This window comes from Mustela putorius, unplaced genomic scaffold (assembly GCF_011764305.1).
Source record: "Mustela putorius furo isolate JIRA1106 unplaced genomic scaffold, ASM1176430v1.1 tig00003901_pilon_pilon_pilon, whole genome shotgun sequence".
Lineage (NCBI taxonomy): Eukaryota > Metazoa > Chordata > Mammalia > Carnivora > Mustelidae > Mustela > Mustela putorius.
In genome coordinates this window covers 9,219,509-9,238,447 of record NW_025422049.1, presented here as the reverse complement: position 1 = coordinate 9,238,447, position 18,939 = coordinate 9,219,509, and the positions used below count along the sequence as shown (strand labels likewise).

Sequence of the window (18,939 nt, the reverse complement as noted above, 5' to 3'; positions counted from 1 at the left end):
AGACCTCCTTGAGGGTTCGGTTGGTGTTAGGTTTGGCTCACCAATGAATCCCCAGCACCTAGAACAGTGCCTAATACATAAGAGTTGCCTTCTTTTCTTCTTCTTTTTTTTTTTTTTAAGAACAACTTAGCAAAATAAAATTCCTTTTTACTGTTGGATATATAGTAGATACCTAATAAATATTGTTAAAATAATGGACAAATGAATGGCATGCTCTGTGTTCCACTGGCGTTTCTACATGACCCTCCACTCCAAAAATCTCAGTGTTTTCACAGTTCAGCCCGAAATCCCCTGCAATCACTTCAGGGAACAAAGGTCACTGTGAGGGTTTGAAGGAAAATATTACAAAAGGACAAAGGTTTGCTTAAGAGATTCTAGAAGAGGAATCTACAAGCTGGAATTTAGGTCTGATTCTGCAATCATAGAATGTATCTGGAAAGCCTTGATAAGAAAGTCCTCTGGGGTGACACTTGATTTCCGGCATATATCGAGTAAAGTTGAATAGAGACAACATTGTTACCCAGTCTCGCACAAGAACTTGAGGACATAAACCAAGTAGACAAGGAAGAAAACCTCTTTGTGCAAGCTTTGAGGGAGGAAAAGAAATAATTATTACCCATTTACTTAGTTGTGTTGAATGAATCTTTTTTCCAGTTTTATTGAAAAATTCATTGGAGCCCTGACTGGCTCTGTCACTAGAGCACAGAACTCTTGATCTCCAGGTCGAGGCCTATGTTGGACATAGAGCTTACTTTCTTTATTTCTTTATTGTTTTTAGAATATCTTATTGACTTATTATTTATTTGAGGAGGGGTAAGGAGTAGAGGGAGAGGGACAAGCCTACTCCATGCTGAGCCCAATGTGGGGCTCGATCCCATGATCCCAAGATCACAATGTGAGCCGAAATCAAGAGTCAGATGCCCAACCGACTGAGCCACCCAGGCACCTCAGGTGTAGAGCTTACTTTAATAAATAAAAAGGAATAAAGAAAAAATAATTGACATATGTCACTGTATAAGTTTAGGGCATAGGGCGTGATGGCTTCATTTACACTTATTGTGAAATGAGTGCCACAATAGGTTGAGCTAGGATCCATCTTCTCACAGTCACAATAAAAAGAAAAGAAGGGAGCCTGGCTGGCTCAGTCGGTAGAGTGTGGGACTCTTGATCTTGGCGTTGTAAGTTTGAGCGCCGTATTGGGTGTAGAGATTACTTAAAAATAAAAAAAGAATCTTAAAAAATGAAGAAAAGGAAAAAGGAGAAAAAAATCCTTCTTGTGATGAGAACTAATAGGATTTACTCCCTTAAGAATTTTTCTATCACACAGCAGTGCTAACCATTGTCATCACGCTGTTACATTCTGTCCCTAGTACTTATTTATCTTATAACTGGAAGTTTGTACCGTTTGACCACCTTCCTTCAATTCCTCCTCACTCTTGCCCCCACCTGTAATTACAAATCTGATCTCTCTATCTCTCTTTCTTTTTTTCTAAAGTAAGCTCTGAGCCCAATGTGGGGCTTAAACTCACGACTCCAAGATCAAGAGTCTTGTCTCCACCCACTGAGCCAGTCAGGTGCCCTTGATCTCTTTTTTTAATTGGAGAGTAATTAGCCCAAAATAGTATGTTTAGTTTTAGTAGTACAGTATATTGATTCAACAATTCTATGTATTACTTATGGGCTCACCACGATAATTGTAGTCACTATCTGTCACCATACGACATTACTATAATATTATTATTATTATTCTAAGATTTATTTATTTATTTTAGAGAAAGAGAGTGCAAGCAGGGGGAGGGGGCGGAGAAAGACAGAGAGAGAGAAAGTTAAGCAGATTCCTTGCTCACACGGAGTCAGATACAAGGCTCGATCTCATGACCTCGAGACAGTGACCTGAGCTGAAATCACACATCATCCATTTAACTGACTGAGCCACCCAGGCACCCCTACTACAATATTATTAACTATATTCCCTATTCTACATTTGTCATCTGATCTCCTTTTCTATGAGTCTGGGTTTTCTGTGAGAGTGGGGCTTGAACTCACAACCCTGAGATCAAGGGGCTCAGGCTCCACTGAACTGAGCCAGCCAGGTGCCCCTATGAGTCTGGAGTTTGTTTTGTTTTGTTTTAGATTCCACATATGAGCTCGTGCTGTATTTGTCTTTCTTTGTCTGACTTATCTCACTTAGAATAGTGCCCTCGAGGTTTTACCTGTGTCACAAATGGTAGGATTTCTTCATTTTTTTAAAGATTGTATTTATTTATTCATGAGAGACAGAGAAAGAGAGAGGCAGAGGGAGAAGCAGACTCCCCACTGAGCTGACGTGGGGCTCGATCCCAGGGGCCTGGGATCATGACCTGAGCCAAAGGCAGATACTTAACCGACTGAGCCACCTGGGCGCCCAAGAGTTCTTCATTTTGCATGGCTGAATAATATTCCAATATATATATATACATAATGTAATATAACATATAATATAACATATTATATATAATAATATGTATTATTTGCATATTTTATATACACACACACATATCACAACTTCTTGACTCCACATAAATGCCAAGTTGTTCAATAAATTGAGCCTTATTCTCAGTTACTGGCCTCTCCCACCTCTGGACTCACTACACAGTCAGACAGAGATGTTCTGTGAAGAAACCATATAGCTCAGATACGGGGAGAAATTGAATGCCTACCTGAGAGGCAGAAGTACACCCTTCTGTACTTGCCACATTTTTCTACAGAAATATTCCGAAGCAGAGGTGTATGAATGCTGTAAGCATAAAGTTTCACTGAAGTTGGGTTTTACTTTAAAAATCCATGACTGTGATTTATCCATGTGAAATATGTGGATAAAATATGAAATATCCAAGTTTGTTATAATGTAAAAATGCCATTTGGGACACCTGGCTGGCTCAGTGGAGCATGTGTCTCTTGACCTTGGGACTGTGAGTTCTAGGTCCATGTTGGGTATAGAGATGACTTAAAAATAAGATTTTAAAATAATTTTTTAAAATACTGTTTAAAGTTACTCATCATCTAATAAAAATGTACACTCCAAGAAGATGCATTTTGTTGATGTCTTTAGCCGTATTATGACATTGAGATTAGCCTCGGTACATTTTTCTGCCTCATACAGGAGGGATTTCCAAAAATGGATGTCAGAAGGGAGTCAGGGGCTGTTAAGCAAGCAAAAAGCAAACAATGAGAAGCCAAGTGAGATATTTCTCCAAGAGGCTTGAAGGTATTTTTCCGGAAGTTCTGTTGTGGGGCGCCTGGGTGGCTCAGTTGTTAAGCGTCTGCCTTCAGCTCAGATCATGATCCCAGGGTCCTGGGATCCAACCCACCTCAGGCTCCCTGTTCAATGGGGAGCCTGCTTCTCCCTCTCCCTCTGCCCCTCCCCCTGCTGGTACTCAAATAAATAAATAAATCGTTAAGAAAATAATAAATAAATAAACAAAATCTTTAAGGAAAAAAAGAAAGAAAGAAAGAAATTCTGTTGTGAATGGCATCGAAAGAAGCAGTGAGCTCTTTTGCTATCCTGTTCTCATGGCCTAACTTGAGATGTCACTCTAAAATTCCACTCCTATGGGGGTGCCTCGTGGTGCAGTCAGTTGAGCATCCGACTCTTGGTTTTGGCTTGGGTTGTGATCTCGGGTCATGGGATTGAGCCCTGTGTGGGGCTCTGTGCTCAGTATGCAGCCTGCTTCAGATTCTCTCTCCCTCTCCCTCTGTTACTCTGGTTTGTGCTCTCTCTCTCTCTCTAAAATAAATAAATCTTTAAAAGAACAAAAATAAGGGGCACCTGGGCGGCTCAGTCGTTAAGCGTCTGCTTTCGGCTCAGGTCATGATCCCAGGGTCCTGGAATGGAGCCCTGCGTTGGGCTCCCTACTCCGCAGGAAGCCTGCTTCTCCCTCTGCCATTACCCCAGCTTGTGTTCCCTCTCGCCGTGTCTCCCTGTCAAAAAAGAAAAGAAAAGAAGAGAAAAGAAAGGAAAAGAAAAGGAAAAAAAATAAAAACTTCTGGGCGCCAGGGTGGCTCAGTGGGTTAAGCCTCTGCCTTCAGCTCAGGTCATGATCCCAGGGTCCTGGGATCGGGGCCACATCGGGCTTTCTGCTCAACGGGGAGCCTGCTTCCTCCTCTCTCTTTGCCTGCCTCTCTGCCTACTTGTGATCTCTGTCAAATAAATAAATAAAATCTTTAAAAAAAAAGAAAAAGAAAAAAGCTTTTTAAAAAATATAAATAAAATAAATTTAAAAATAATAAAAATCCCATTACCATGGAATCCCCACCCCCACAGAAATCACCCAGTTTGTTTGCACAACACAAAGGTGTCTGCCCAGTAGGCTATAGATTATCCAATCGGGTTAGAGAAGAGATTTCTTTTTATGACTACAAGAGCAATTCTTTTTTTTTTTTTTAAGATTTTATTTTTAAGGGTACCTGGGTGGCTCAGTGGGTTAAAGCCTCTGCCTTCAGCTCAGGTCATGATCCCAGGGTTCTGGGATGGAGCCCCCAGTCGGGCTCTCTGCTCGGCAGGGAACCTGCTTTCTCCTCTCTCTCTGCCTGCCTCTCTGCCTACTTGTGATCTCTGTCAAATAAATAAATAAAATCTTAATAAAATAAATAAATAAAATAAAATAAAAAATATAAAATATATAAAATATATAAATAAATAAATAAATAAAAAGATTTTATTTTTAAGTAATCACTACACCCAACATGGGGCTCCAGCTCTAAATCTTGAAATCAAGAGTTCCCCACTCCCCCCACTGACCCCGACAGGCGCTCCTACAAGAATAATTCTTACTCACGCTGTAACAAATCGAAAAGTATAAAAAAGCAGGATAAAAGTAAGCTGATAACCCAGAGCAACCCCATTTGGGCGTATTTTCTTCCAGCTTCTTTTCCTTCCTTTTTTGGTTGGTTTTTACACACTAGAGATCATAAGACATATGTACATTTTTATCTTGATTTTGTCAGTTAATAGTATAGCATTTTCCATGTCCTTAAATATTCCTCTAACTATTCCATTTAATGATTGCACCTGTTTCTAGAACTAGATGTTTGAGTTAGATTGTTTCCAATTGTTCCGTTTTCTAAATAACCCTTAGATGAACACCTTTGTGCACAAATTTTCATCCACAGTACAGAGTAAATGTAAGTAAATGTCCTAGAATGGGGACTCAACGTCCCCATTTAAGGGGACATTTAAAGATTTTCATTTAAAGATTTAAAGATTTTCATTTATTTAATTGACAGAGACACAGTAAGGAAAGGAACACAAGCAGGGGGAGTGGGAGAGGGAGAAGCAGACTCCCCGCTGAGCAGGGAGCCCGATTTGGAGCTCAATCCCAGGACCCTGGAATCATGACCTGAGCCCAGGGCAGACGCTTAACAACTCGGCTACCCAGGCGCCCCTTTAAGATTTTATTTGTAATCAATCTCTACATCCAATGTGGGGCTCGAACCCACAGCCCGGAAATCAAGCATCACAAGCTCCACCGACTGAGCCAGCCAGGTGGCCCCGATCAGTCAGGATTCTTGAAATCAGGAGCAATAGATGCTGACTCTGGAAGGTCAAGCCAAAAAGGAGTTTACCGAAGGATATTGAGTTTTTCGCAGCATTGTTGGCAGGACTGGAAAATCAGATCTAAACTGCCAGAAAAGATGCCCCAAACCAGGTCAGCGAACAAGCATGACGCAACAGAGCATAACCTAAGTAAATGGCACATCCCAGAGTTGTACATATACGGCGGCTTTGAACCTCACTATAAAAAACCCCACTGCCCTACACTGTCGCCAGCCCCAGAAAAAAGCAGAATCTCTCCTTTCATCATCCATGTCAGCAAAAAGAGAAGCTCCATGCAGAGTCTGGTTTAATTACCACCCTCACCGTCAAATCTCAGTCTCCTGAAAGCGAAGCTGAGGTCACCGGCTTACAGGCTAGCGGCAAGACACACTGAGAATCTGAGAAAGGGCTTATCTAGACTTGGAATTTCCACAAATATAAAAAAAGGAGGTTGCCAGATGAAATGCGGGTTAAGTTCAAATTTCAGAGAAATTTGAATGGATGGATGGGACATCATTACACTTCAAAATGATTTGTTGTTCGACGTGGATGGAACTAGAGGGTGTCATGCTGAGCGAAATAAGTCAATCAGAGAAAGACAATTATCCTATGATCTCACTAGTATGAGGAATTTGAGAAACAAGACAGCGGGTCATGGGGGAAGGGAAGGAGAAATGAAACAAGAGGAAACTGGAGCGGGAGACAAACCGTAGGAGACTCTTAATCTCAGGAAACAAACTGAGGGCTGCTGAGCGGGGAGGAACTGTTGGGGTGACTGGGTGATGGACACTGGGGACGGTATGTGCAATGGTGAGTGCTGTGAAATGTGTAAGCCTGACGATTCACAGACCTGTACCCCTGAAACAAATAACACGTTATATGTTAATAAAAAATGAATTATTTGTTGTTTATCTGAAGTGCAAAGTTAACCAGGTGTCCTAGATTTGTATTTGCTAAATCTGGCGACCCTAACAGAAAGGTTGAAACTGTTGAAAACGTGACGGGCATTCGTGAACGAGTATTTCAAACACCCACATCGCTTTACTGAAAAGCAGCACGGGCAACGAATAGAAGTTTCTGACAGTCTCACTTCAAAAAAATGTTTGCTAGTTCGATAGGCAAGAAATGACATTTAATTATTGTTTTAATTTACCTTCCTGGGATTTTTAGTGGGGCTGAACAACTTTTCAGTCCTTCATTATGTTTATCTCCCCCTTAGCGAACAGATCCGTCTTGCGCACGTCATTTCTCTGTTGGGGTCTTTCTGTGTTGGTTAGCAGAGACAGTGTCAGATCTCCGTGCAATGAGGACATTATTCTTGGGCCTGGCTTATTGTTAATCTTTTAATTCATAATCCTTTTATTTGCAGAGGTTTACACAATCAGTCTCTTGCTTCCCTGCCCCCATACATAGAACAATTTTCCCCTTCTAGAGATCAGATAAATATTCACTTAGACCATCTTCTGGATTTTAATGGTTTTTGCTAATTTATTTTTACTCTTTAATGTGCATGGAGTGAGACAATGATAAATAGACTTTCTTTTAAACAGTTAAATAGCGGAGGTGCCTGGCTGGCTCAGTCAGTGGAATGTGTGACTCAGGGTTCTGAGTTCAAGCCCCATGTTGGGTTTAGAGTTTACTTAAGAAAAAAAAAAAAACAGGGGTGCCTAGGTGGCTCAGTGGGTTAGGCCGCTGCCTTCGGCTCGGGTCATGATCTCAGGATCCTGGGATCGAGCCCCATATCGGGCTCTCTGCTCAGCAGGGAGCCTGGTTCCTCCTCTCTCTCTGCCTGCCTCTTTGCCTGCTTGTGATCTCTGTCTGTCAAATAAATAAATAAATAAATAAAAGAAAAAAGAAAAAAATATATATATATACACATGTGTACATATATATAAATTCAAGAGGATTCTATATACTAAGTAGGACTAATCAAAAAATAAAATAGAAAAAAACGTACTCATAATAGGACAAAAGCTATTAAACAACTAGATTTTCAGCAAATTTAACAAAAGATATGTAAAACCTTTCTAATGACAATTAGAAGATGACAATACTAAAGAGAGAGGTACACTATATTCAAAGATGGGAAGACACAGTATCATAAAGAGATCCATTCTTTCGCAAATGATCTATATATTTAATATAATTGCAGTAAAATTCGCTGCAGGGGTGTGTGTGTGTGTGAAATCTGATAAGCTGGTCCGCCAAATTGTATGGAAGAGAAAAGAGTCAGTGACTCCCACATTCTTAAGGACAATAAGAGTGACTTTTCCTTACCAGATAGGATGACTTGTTATAAAGATACAGGAATGGGAGCACCTGGGTGGCTCAGTGGGTTAGGCCTCTGCCTTCGGCTCAGGTCATGATCTCGGGGTCCTGGGATGGAGTCCCGCGTCGAGCTCTCTGCTCAGCACGGAGCCTACTTCCCCCCACCCCTGCCTGCCTCTCTGCCTACTTGTGATCTCTGTCTGTCAGATAAATAAATAAAATATTTTTTAAAATTTTTAAAAAATACATCAATGAAGACATTATGGTATTGGCCCAGGGACAGATAAGAGTCTCAGTGGAATGGAACAGAGAAACCAGGACAGACACACTAATATATGGAGACTTGCTACATGACTAAGGTGACTTTATAAATAAGAGGAGAGAGGATGGTCTGCTTATTAAATGGTTCTGGAAAAACTGGTTGTCCAAATGGAAGACATTGATAATGTTAGATCACTACCACAGGCCATGGACAAAAATAAATCCCAGAATAATGAAATACTTCATCATGAGAACAGAATGTGAATGCTTTTCGAAGGATGTCTAATCATAACAATGATTAGGAATTTTCATAAATTGCTAGTTCATGGGAAAGGTGAGGCTGGTCCCGGCTATTCCAACTCCAGAGAAACTCTTACCTGGGCGCACAAGAAAACACGTCTAGAAGGGTTGTTCCACTGCTCACTTGGCCAACACATACACTGAAACTGTATTGACACAGAGAAGATTAGCATGGCCCCATGCAGGACACAGAAATTCACGAAATGTTCCATATTTTATTTTTAACAATTTTATTTATTTTTTTTTTAATTTTTATTTTTGTTGCTGTTTAAGGATTTTTTATTTCTCTGAGAGAGAGAAAGAGCACACAAACAGGGGGAGGGACAGAAGGAGAGGGAGAAGCAGACTCCTCGCTGAATGGGGAGCCTGACATCGGGCTCAATCCGAGGACCCCGACACAATGACCTGAGTAGAAGGCAAATGCTTAATCGACTAAGCCACTCATCAGGAGCTCCTAAAGATTTCACTTTTAAGTAATCTCTGTATCCAGTGTGGAGCTCAAACTCACATCCCCCAGACCAAGAGTTGCGGGCTTCATTGACTGAGCCAGCCAAGTGCACCGCATTCCCTATTTTCAAAAAAAAGTCACCCCAGTATAATTGGCGATGGTGAAAAACTGAAGCAAATCTGTGAGTCAGTAGTAGAATAGGTAAACAAATTGTAGCGTATTCATACAATGGAATCACTTTCAACAGTTCAAAGGAATGAGCTATATATGCATGTATTAATATGAACAACACTCAAAAATTACTGTTGATCGACACTTGGGCTCTTTCCATATTTTGGGTATTGTGGGCATTGCTGCTATAAACATTGGGGTCCCAGACGTCCATCAATAGATGAATGGGTAAAGAAGATGTGGTATATGTATGCCAGGGAATATTACTCAGCCATTGAAAAAAATGAAATCTTGTCATTTGCAATGATGTGGAAGAAACTAGAAAGTATTATGCTAAGTGAAATAATTCAGTCAGAGAAAGACAAATACCATACGATTTCAGTCAAAAGTGCAATTTTAAAAAACAAAACAGATGAGGGATGCCTGGGTGGCTCAGTCAGTTAAGTGTCTGCCTGCAGCTCAGGTCATGATCTCAAGGTCTTGGGATCGAGCCCTGCATTGGCGGGGCGGGGTGTGTGTGTGGGGGGGGTCCCTGCTCAGCGAGAAGCCTGCTTCTCCCTCTCCCTTGGCTGCTCCCCCTGCTTGTGCATGCACTCTCTCTCTCTCTCAAGTAAATAAATAAAATCTCTAAAAATAAAAAATAGATGAAAAAACAGATGAACATAGGGGAAGGGAAGGAAAAATAAAAACAGAGCGGGAGACAAACCATTAGAGTTTTTTTTTTTTAAGATATTTATTTGACAGAAAGAGTGAGAGCCCAAGCAGAAGGAGAGGGAGAAGCAGGCTCCCTGCTCAGCAGAGAGCCCAATGTGAGACCCTGATCCCAAGACCCTGAGATCATGACTTGAACTAAAGGCGGTCGCTAAACCCACCGAGCCACCCAGGCGCCCCAAGAGATTCTTAACTCTAGGAAACAAACTGAGGGTTGCTGGAGGGGAGCTGGGTGGGGATGGGGGTTACTGGGGGATGGGCATTAAGGAGAGCACTTGATGTTACGTGCAAATGATGAATCATTAAATTCTACCTTTGAAACTAATAATACACTATATGTTAATGAAATTGAATTTAAATCTAAAAATTTTCAAAAATAATTATGTTGAATTAGAACAGCAATCTGTAGGACATTGGGTACAATATGCCATTTCTGTAAAATTTTTAAATACACAATACAATACTCTAGATTGTTACTAGATAAATGCATATGTAGCAAGAGTAGCAAACCTTGTGTGGAAGTTGTACACAGAATTTAGATAGTGGTTACTTCTAAGGGAGCAGAGAATAGGATTGAGGAAAGGGACAGAGGACATTTTGTATTAACAATGTTTTATTTCTTGAGAAACTCTGAAATTTTTTTTCATAACTATATGGTGAGATGGCTATTAATTAAACTTATTGTGGTAATCATTTTGCAAAATACGTACTTCCAGTCATTGTGCCCTATACCCTCAATTTATCCAGAGATGTACGTCAATTACAGCTCAGTAAAACTGAAACAGGGGCTCCTGCCTGACTCAGTTGGAGGAGCATGTGACTCTTGATCTCGGGGCTACGGGTTCAAGCCCTGCCTTGGGTATAGAGATGACTTAAAGAAACAAAACCGTTATATATATTTTAAAAAAACCTGGAACAAAAATTCTATTTATTTATTTTAACTTTATTTATTTAAGTCCTCTCTACACCCAAGCGGTGCTCGAACTCACAACCCTGAGATCAAGAGTCACACGCTCTTCCGAAGGAGTCAACCAGGTGTCCCGCGGAACAAGAGCTTTAAGGAAAAAAGAAAAACTCTGAAACCTGTGTGGCAAAACATTAGGATTTGTCACGTCTGAGCTTTGGTTAAACAGGTGTTTATTTTCTGCTCCTTTCTATGTGTTTGAAATATTTCATAAGTTCAAACCATTTTTTTTTAAAAGAATCAACAAGACTAGGTGAGTGTGGGTGTGAAGTCAAAAAAGGAGTCAAAGATGACTCAGGTTTCATGGCTGGTGATGATGTCATTGACAGAAGATGAGAAGCTAGGGAAGCTGGCTTTGTCGAAGATAAGGAGCTGTATTTCTGGCATGTTCGACTTAAAGACACAGTGGGACAACCAGCTAAGAAACACGCATTGGGATGTGAGCAGCCAGAGGGCCTGCGAACAGGGAGTGGCAAAGCAGGACTTGGGCCCCGGGCCTCACCCTCTCGTGTCGCAGGGAGCGGGCCATACCAGTCTTTTTTTTTTTTTTTTTTCCTTTTTTCTTAGGAGCCTTTAATGGAGAAGAGAGTCAAGAGGGAGAGAACAGGGGGCACCTGGGTGGCTCAGTGGGTTAAGTCTCTGCCTTTGGCTCAGGTCATGATCTGAGGGTCCTGGGATCGAGCCCACATCGGGCTCTCTGCTCACTATCTCCGCCTGTCTCTCTCAAATAAATACATACAATCCTAAAAAGAAAAAAAAAAAGGAAATAAGAGCACTAATCTCATCTGTGAGGGCTCCACTCTCATGACCTAATCACCCCCCAAAATCCCCACATTCTAATACCATCACATTGAACATTAGGATTTCAACATAAATTTTGGGGGACACAGACATTCAGACCACAGCAATAAATATACATAACGGACTATATCTTGATCACTGACAATGCTAATTAGGAGTGTTCAAATTCTGCCACAGAGAACAAATATATACAAATATACATACACATACATAATGATAGGTATGTATATTATACATCTGTGTGATTTTTAAGCTTGTGCAAGGAGGGTATGAGGAAAGAATTTAACATTTAGAATGATCCCAACCTCGAAATTTCAAATGAACTACCATTTTAGGTTGCAGAAAAAGAAAATTTCCGGGGACACCTGGCTGCCTCAGTCGGTGAAGCATATGACTCTTGATCTCGAGGTTGTGAGTTTGAGCCCCATATTGGGTGTAGAGATTACTTAAACAAACAAACAGACTTCTTAGAAAAGTGTTTAAAAAAAGAAAATTGCAGAAAGCTTTTCACACGTACTACTCTGAGGAGGACAAGGAGTCAAAAATACACTGACTCTGTTGACATTTTTAGCCATTTCAAGAGAAATATGAAGCCAAAGTCAATAACCATTAAGGATTAGATACAAAAATAAATCCTCTCACAGGGGAAAATTGAAAATTTCTCCCTAACTACTCGTGGAAAAACAATATAATGGCAGAACACTTGGTGTGGAGAGATTCGGGCTTTCTTACATGAGCAAATCAGAACAGGGGCATCACTCTGACTCAGTCTATGAAGCCTGCAACTCTTGCTCTCAGGGTCGTGAGTTGGAGCCCCATCTTGGGTATGGAGACTACTTAAATTTTTTTAAAAATACTTTTTAAAAAAATCTGCAGAAGGGGCGCCTGGGTGGCTCAGTGGGTTAAAAAGCCTCTGCCTTCGGCTCAGGTCATGATCCCAGGGTCCTGGGATCGAGCTCCGGATCCGGCTCTCTGCTCGGCAGGGAGCCTGCTTCCCCCCTCTCTCTCTGCCTGCCTCTCTGACTGGTTGTGATCTCTCTCTCTGTCAAATAAATAAATAAAATCTTTAAAAAAAAATCTGGAGAAGAGCACACGACTATGTAAAGTCACCAACCTGGAGGACATCCAGAAAATTAGGTAAAGGACCAAGGAGATGGAATAGTTTCTACCTTTTCTTTTTTAAAACTTTATTTATTTATTTATTTGTAAAGATTTTATTTGAGAGAGTCAGTGAACGAGAGAGAGCACAAGCAGGGGGATGAGCAGAGGGAGACGGAGAAGTAGATCCCCCGCTGAGCAGGGGGCTGGACTTGGGTCTCAATCCCAGGACCCCGGGACCATGACCTGAGCTGAAGGCAGACTCTTAACTGACTGAGCCATCAAGGTGCTCCTGGAGTAGTTTCTACAGTAGACCAAACAGCACTTCCCACACGTATGTGAACAAGGGACACTCTTAAAATTATCATGTATGTTGGGGTGCCTGGGCGGCTCAGTGGGTTAAAGCCCCTGCCTTCAGCTCAGGTCATGATCTCAGGGTCCTGGGATGGAGCCCCACATCGGGCTCTCTGCTCGGCAGGGAGCCTGCTTCCTCCTCTCTCTCTGCCTGCTTCTCTGCCTACTTGTGATCTCTGTCAAATAAATAAATAAATAAATCTTAAAAAAAAAAATTATCTTGTGTGGCTGGAACTCCACCAGGAGCTCAAGATATAATACCCACTTGAATTCAAGCAGACAACCAAACAACAGAAACATTTTCTGGCAAATTAATTGCTGTAAGAAAGGATTACGATTTGATTTGCATGCTTTAGAAATTTTATAAGATGCCAAAATGCCAATGCTAACACATTTAGAAGATTAAATTATTATTATTTTATTTCTTTGTTTTTAAAAAACCCAGGGGACCTGGGTGGGTGGCTCAGTCAGTTGATTTCAGCTCAGGTCATTATCTCAAGGTCCTGGGATCAAGCCCCACATCGGGCTCCACACTCAGTGGGGAGTCCACTTTGAGATTCTCTCTCTCCCCCTGCCCCTCTCCCTCTTTGTCACTCTCTCTCTCTCTCCAAAGTAAACAAATAAGTACACTTTTAAAGATTTTATTATTTTTTTAAAGTAATTTAAAACATGGGGCTCAAACTCACAACTCCAGATCAAAAGTCATATGCTCTACAAACTGAGCCAGTCAGGTGACCCTATTTTATTAAGAACAAAATATATTAAGCTCAGATATTTCTTTTTTTTTTTAAGATTTTATTGGAAAAAAAGATTTTATTGATTTATTTGACAGAGAATGAGAGAGAGAGAGAGAGAGAGAGCAAGCACGAGAAGGGGAGGGTCAGAGGGAGAAGCAGGCTCCCTGCTGATGCAGGACTTGATCCCGGGACCCTGGGATCATGACCTAAGCCAAAGGCAGTCGCTTAAACCAACTGAGTCACCCAGGTGCCCCTAAGCTCAGACATTTTTATTTTTAAGATTTTTAAAATGAAATCTGACATTCAAGAACCAATGTTAAAAACATTGTTTAAATTAAAAATGAAATTGTAAGTTTTGTTTAAACACAAGAATAGTACGGGGTGCCTGGCTGGCTCAGTCGGTGGAGGGTATAACTCTTGGTCTTGGGGTTGTAAGTTTGAGCCACATGTTGGGTGTAGAGATTACTTAAAAATAAAATCTTAAGGGCCACCGTTGGTGGAGCGCCTGACTGTTGGTTTTAACTAAGGTCCTGATCTCAGGGTTGTGGGATTAAGCCCTGCACTGAGCCCTGCACTGGGCTCCACACTCAGTGCAGAGTCTGCTTGAGTGCCTCTCTCCCTCTCCCTCTGCACCTCCCCTCCCCTAAAACAAATAAATAAATCTGAAAAAAATCTTAAAAACAAAACAAAACAAGGACAGTGCATTTGTGTCTTTGTTTTGTTTTGTTTTATTTAAATTCAACTTAGTTCACATATAATGTCTTATTAATTTCACGGGTAAAATTTAGTAATTTGTCAGTTGCCTAAAACACCTAGGGTTCATTCCATCACATGCCCCCCTTCATGCCCATCACCCCGTTACCCCAGCCCCCCACCCACCTCCCCTCCAGCAACCCTCAGTTTGTTTTAAATAGTTAAGAGTCTCACATTTGTGGGGCACCTGGGTGGCTCAGTGGGTTAAGCCTCTGCCTTCAGCTCAGGTCATGGTCCTAAGGTCCTGGGACTGAGAGCCTGCATTAGTCTCTCTGCTCAGCAGGGAGCCTGCTTCCCTCTCCCTCTCTGCCTGATTCTTTGCCTACTTGTGATCTCTCTCTCTGTGCCAATAAATAAACAAAAATAAAATCTTAAAAAAAAAAGAGTCTTTTTTTGTCTCTTTTTATTGCATATTTTCTTCATATTATGAGCAAGGTCTGCTGGATAGGAATTTTATTAGTTAGCCATTCCACAAATATTTGTTGGGTACCTATCACGTGTCAAACACTGTTCTAAGTGCTATGGTTACAGTGATGAATAAAACAGGCAAAAAGTTGCTTGCATAGAGCTTATAATCTACCAGGGGAGAGACAAACACTAAACAAAATATTTAGGTAATAAGTGCTGTGGGAAGAAAATAAAACAGGGAAGAGAAAAAAATGAGTCTGGGGGTGGGTGTAGGTTGCAGTTTTAAATAGGATGTTCAGGGAAGGTGTCCCTGCGAAGGTGGCATTTGAACAAAGCTGAACGGAGGGGAAGAAGGTGCCACGTGGGTGTCTGGGGCAACAGCATTCCAGACAGAGGGGACAGCAAGTGCAAATGCCTTAAGGCTGAAGCTTGCCTGGTGTGTCTGAGAAAAGGCCAGGAAGCTGGTAAGCTTGGTGTGAGCTGCCCAGGGGGAGAGTACAGAGGAAGTCCGAGAGGTTGCTGGACGGCACAAATTGTTGTAAGAACTTTAGCTTGGGGGCCCCTGGGTGGCTCAGTCAGTTGGGTGTCTGCCTCAGCTCGGGTCATGATCTCAGGGTCCTGGGATTGAGTCCCATATTGGGCTTTGGCCCAAAGGGGGGGGTCTGCTTCTCCTTCTCACTCATCCTCTGTGTGCTCTCTCTCTCTCTTTAATAAATATATTTTTAAAAAATCTTTTAAAAAAAAGAACTTCTGAGCAGAGCTGCTATAATTTGATATTCGTATTACAGTTGGACCTCCAACAACATGGGTTTGAAGTGCACAGGTTCCCTTATACATGGTTTTTTTTTTTCCCAGTAAACACAGTACAGTACTATAAATGTATTGTCTCTTCCTTCCGACTTTCTTAACATTTTCTTGCTTGCTTTATTCATAAGAAGACAGTGTATAATACATATCACATACACAATACGGGTTAACTGAATGTTCCTGTGGTCAGCAGCAGCTATTGGTAGTTAAGTTGTGGGGGAGTCAAAGTTCTATGTGGATTTTCAACTTTGCGGGGGTCAGCAGCCTTGACCTTCACATTGTTCCAGGGTCAACTGTAACAGGGCCATGCTGGCTGAGTTGTTGTGAGCAAAATGAAGGAGCCAAGGTTACAAGCAAGGAGACCATTCGCTTTTTTTTTTTTTTAAGATTTTATTTATTTATTTGAGACAGAGAGAGAGAGCACACATGAGTGGGAGAGTTGGGGGCAGAGGGAGGGGGAGAAGCAGGCTCCCCGCTGAGCGGGGAACCTATCACAGGGTTTGATTCCAGGACGCAAGAGTTGTGACCTGAACGGCTGAGCCACCCAGGTGCTACCCCCCCCTTTTTTTTTTTTACTCTTTTAAAAGATTTATTCATTTATTTGGGAAAGAGAAAGTGAGAGCGAGGATAAGGACAGAGGGAAAGAATCCCACACTCTCTGCGCTCAGGGCTCCACCCAACGACCCATGAGATTATGACCTGAGCTGAAATCAAGAGCCCAACACCCAACGGACTGAGCCACCCAGTTGCCCCTCGCTTTTTCTTTTTACTTTTTGATTGTGGTTAGTAGAAGGTTTTTTAAAGACTCTCTCTCTCTCTTTTTTTAAAAGATTTTATTTATTTATTTGACAGAGACAGAAAGAGATCACAAGTAGGCAGAGAGGCAGGCAGAGAGAGAGGGGGAAGCAGGCTCACCGCTGAGCAGAGAGCCCTATGCGGGGCTCGATCCCAGGACCCTGAGACCATGACCTGAGCTGAAGGCAGAGGCTTAACCCACTGAGCCACATAGGCGCCCCTAAAGACTCTTTTTTTATTTGGGTTTCTTAAAGACTTTATTTTTAGTAGTCTCCACACCCAACATCAGGCTCAAACTTAAGACCCTGAGATCATGACTCCCATGCTCTACCGACTGAGCCAGCCGGGTGCCCCTTGGCTAGTGGGAGATTTTAAATGATATATGCCTTCAGGCATGCCGACACTGACACACATATATCTGTGTGTGTGTGTGTGTGTGTGTGTGTGTGTGTGTAAGAATTTATTTATTTATTTGACAGAGAGCGATCACAAGTAGGCAGAGAGGCAGGCAGAGAGAGAGAGAAAGAGAGAGGAGGCAGCAGGCTCCCTGCTAAGTGGAGAGCCTGATGCGGGGCTCAATCCCAGGACCCTGAGATCATGACCCGAGCTGAAGGCAGAGGCCTAACCCACTGAGCCACCCAGGTACCACTGTGTGTGTGTTTATATAAATACATATACAGTATATAAATATATATTTTACATAGAGAAATACATTCAACTTCATTGAGCTATCATGTAAGCAATAAAGCACACTTGCTTTTTATATATATGAATATATATGCAGATACATTTACCCGCTCCCCCACTATATATATACTTTTAAAGATTTTTTTTATTTATTTGACAGACAGAGATCACAAGTAGGCAGAGAGAAGGGGGCGGGGGAAGCAGGCTCCCTGCTGAACAGAGAGCCCAATGCAGGGCTCAACCCCAGGACCTTGAGATCATGACCTGAGCCGAAGGCAGAGGCTTTAACCCACTGAGCCCCTATATTTTGTTTTAATTGTAGCTTAATCTGAAGGAACCATTTTGAATAGATTCGCTGGAGAAAAGGGAGGAACACAATCCCCCTGTTTCACAACATGTAAGTAGTCTTTAATTCAGCTGCTTCAGAAATCATTACTATTTCGCTCTAGACAATTCAGCTTCTGAGTCTGGAGAAATCAAAGACTCTTGTTGTGCACGTTCACTTGTAATTACTATAACTCTGCCTTGGTGAGATTCAGACCCTCTGAGCCCCAGAGGACTCTGGTTTGGGTTTATTTTCTTTGTTTGCTCATAACTTCTCTCTCAACCCCGGTATCCCTGGGGAGTCAGGTGAATGAGTTTATACAGTGCAAGGCCACTTGGGTCCGGCTGAACAGACTGTCCCTGTGTATCTCCAAGGGGGGTGCCATTCACACAAATCAGGATGTCATCGGTGTTCTCTAGAGTCGCTCGGTACGCCAGCCGTGGCTGTGCATGTATTTAATAAGTATTTCTGAATGTCACAGAAACGGCACTCACTGGGGAGGACTACACAGTTCAGTAAGATGTTTAGTTGGTCAACGTTGCTTATGCATTAAGGCCCTGACGAACGTGTTTTCCTTCTCCTGGTGATCTATGAAGTTCCGGAAGTTTCTGGGCACAGCAAACCATTTGAAAAGGCAGAAAGGTCACGTAATAAGAACAATCCTATGAACACGTTCCCTTAGACATCATGGTTCACAACATTCTCTGGCCTCCTTGTCAGTTTATTTATTTATTTATTTTTCTGGCCTTTGTATACCCTCCAAACCCACACACAGAAGCAGTTTATCTGGCTGTGATTAACTTTTGACTTTCAGATTAAGGAAATTTCTGAAAACAGAAAACATGTATAGTGTTGCTACAGTTTTAAGGAGCACAGTTTCTCTATATTTTTTCTTAAAATTTCATTTATTTATTTGAGAGAAAGACAGCGTGTGTGCACCCGGGAGGAGGGGCAGAGGGAGAGAGAGATAGAGAATCCCAAGTAGACTCGGTGCTGAGCACAGAGCCCTGTCTCATGACCCTGAGATCATGACCTGAGCTGAAATCAAGGGTTGGCGCTTAACCGTCTGAGCCACACAGGCACCCCTCAATTTCTCTATTTTTAATTATGGAAAATGTTATATACAACATACATAAAAGCAAAAAAAAATTGTATAACTAATCCTCGTGTCTTTTTGCTGTGCTATTTTTTTATTTACCTGAAATCCACATAATATACAGTTAACCATTTTTTAAATTAAAAAATTAATTCTGACTCTGGACCTCAAGGTCTTCGGGTTCAAGCCCCATATTGGGCATGGAGTGTACTTAAAAAAAAAAAATCAGTTGTGAATAAAAGCACATAATATAAAATTCATCCTCTTAACCATTTTTAAGTGTACCCTTCAATAATGTTAACTATAGTCTTATTGTTGTGAAACACATTTCTAGAAACTTCTTTATCTAGCAAAACTGAAACTCTATACCCATTGAACAA

The 18,939-nt window shown here is 41.6% G+C and overlaps 1 non-coding gene across 1 annotated transcript; it reads left to right on the top strand.

Annotated features, from left to right (window-relative positions):
- The first annotated feature begins 8,520 nt into the window (after positions 1–8,520).
- Positions 8,521–8,622, top strand: LOC123388576. Its single transcript, XR_006603051.1, has one exon. It is a non-coding gene; the product is annotated as a U6 spliceosomal RNA (small nuclear RNA).
- Positions 8,623–18,939: the final 10,317 nt, after the last annotated feature.